Source organism: Lolium perenne, chromosome 7 (genome assembly GCF_019359855.2).
Source record: "Lolium perenne isolate Kyuss_39 chromosome 7, Kyuss_2.0, whole genome shotgun sequence".
NCBI lineage: Eukaryota > Viridiplantae > Streptophyta > Magnoliopsida > Poales > Poaceae > Lolium > Lolium perenne.
Window position 1 is genome coordinate 266725964 of NC_067250.2, and position 1984 is coordinate 266727947.

At 55.7% G+C, this 1984-nt stretch overlaps 1 long non-coding RNA gene across 1 annotated transcript; it reads left to right on the forward strand.

The window, feature by feature from the left end:
- The first annotated feature begins 972 nt into the window (after positions 1 to 972).
- LOC139834157 (uncharacterized) lies at positions 973 to 1495 on the forward strand. The gene is made up of 3 exons (XR_011749587.1): positions 973 to 1100; positions 1179 to 1232; positions 1321 to 1495. It is a non-coding gene; the product is annotated as an uncharacterized lncRNA (long non-coding RNA).
- The last annotated feature ends 489 nt before the right edge of the window (positions 1496 to 1984 follow it).

A 1984-nucleotide genomic window follows, 5' to 3' on the forward strand; every position in this document is an offset into this window, starting at 1 on the left:
TCCGCGCCGGAATCTTCCGCGCCGGAAGGCTCCAAGACCGGGTGACGCTCCTAGCGCTCCCCTTCTCCACGCACCATCCTCATGCCTCCGCCTGAGGCTCCTCGCGCCCAGCCCTCCAAGGCCGCTCCTGGCGCGCCGCCGGCTAAGACTTCCGGGGCCTCTTCTACCGCGCCGCCGCCCAAGCCCTCCAAGCTCATCAAGGGGAAGGCGACGGCCTCCAGCGCCCCTTCGGGCGGCCAGCAGCCCTTGGTGCTGCACGTCTCCAAGGCTGCCAAAAGCGCCAAAGATGAAGGCCACCGGCCTCCTCGGCCGCATTACGGAGTTCCGGCGCCAAGGCCGGGACACAGGGCACCTCCCCGCCGTATGCCCAAAAGTGGAACGCCGCGGACATCACTCCGGCGACCCGCGGCATGGGCAAGGATCGGCTGCCGGCACCTGATCCTGTCGGGGATCGGTGTTCTGAGGAGCACTTCATGCGGCTCCGGGCTGCCGTAAAAGAGCTTGACAGCGCGTGGTACGATTCCACGAACAATCTGACGGTATGTTCTATTAACTTTCAACCTTTGCCGGTTTCTTTGTTTCCGGTTCTGCTGTATCTTTGCTTAGTTTCCTGCCGGTTGCTCTCTTGTCTATCTTCCCACCCCCGAGTTTTGTGGTGAGAGCGCAGCTCTTAGCGCAAAACTTAACTTAAGTTTTTAGCGTGAAACCGGCACTGCCACCCCCGAGTTTCGGGTTAAACATCTTCTCCTCAACACATAATTTACTTTAGAAACGCGCAAAGCGCACTGCCGATCCGAGTTTCGGGTTAAGAACTGTGTTCTTAGCGCAAAACTTGAACTTACACACGCCCAAAACCGGCACTGCCAGTCCCCGAGTTTCGAGTTAAGAACTTTGTTCTTAGCGCAAAACTTTATCTTAAAAACGCGGAAAACCGGCACTGCCAGTCCCCGAGTTTCGTGTTAAGAACTTTGTTCTTAGCGCAAAACTTAACTCATTTCTTCTTTTTCTTGAACAGGTCACCGCTGACACTCGGAAGGCCCTCTTCGAGGAGCTTTTATGGGAGCACCGGGAGCTCGCTGAGGCACACGACAAGTGCCAAGGTGAGTTTTTTATTCTACCGGCATCTTTGCTACCGGAAACCTTTTTTCCTTGTGACACTTACAATTTCTGTTCAACAGTGATCCCGGAAGCTTCCATCGATGCTCTCAAGGAGCAGCTCGCCACGGCCCAACGTACTATTTTTTCCTTTCTCCTTTGAACTTGGTTTCTTTTCAGTTTTACTAGTGTAACCTTGCTAACACTCATTTTTCCGATTCTGAGGGGAGAAGGATGAGCTCAGCCGGCAGCACCAGGAGGAGCTGAACGCCCTCAAGACCAGCTACCAGGAGCTCAAGTCTCAGTTGATTCAGCTGGGGCTTGACCACGCCAAGGCCCTCAAGGCCGCTGAAGTGACCGCAGCGGCCAAGTTGGACGAGGCTCTGGAGAATGCCTGCAATGCCACTGTGGTGCTGCGGGCAGAGCTGGAGGAGATGGCCAAGGCCCGGAAGGGTGCCGAGGAGAAGGCCGCGCGGCTGGAGGAGGGGCACAAGGAGTGCGATCAGCTGATCCTGCAGACCGACACACTTGCCTACTGCATACGAGCCTTTTTTCCTTCGACCCCATTTTTGTTTCCGCTATCTTTCCGTCCGGTCTCTCTTCTTCCGGATTCTTTTCTCTCCGGTCTCTTTTTCTTCCGGTCTCTTTTTCTTCCGGTCTCTTTTTCTTCCGGACTCTTTTCCTTAAGCCTTTTCCTTCTTTGCACAGGCCTCTTTCCGGACTCGCAGAGGTATGCCGTCAAGAAGGTCGACGCGCAGCGCAGGGACAAAGGCCAAGCGGATCTTACCGTGCCATGGACGCCCAAGGACCATCTGGTCGCGCTTAACGCGCGGGTGTCCCATATGCGCTGCATAGACCGCAATCTTTCGGACATCCCTGATGTAGCTAC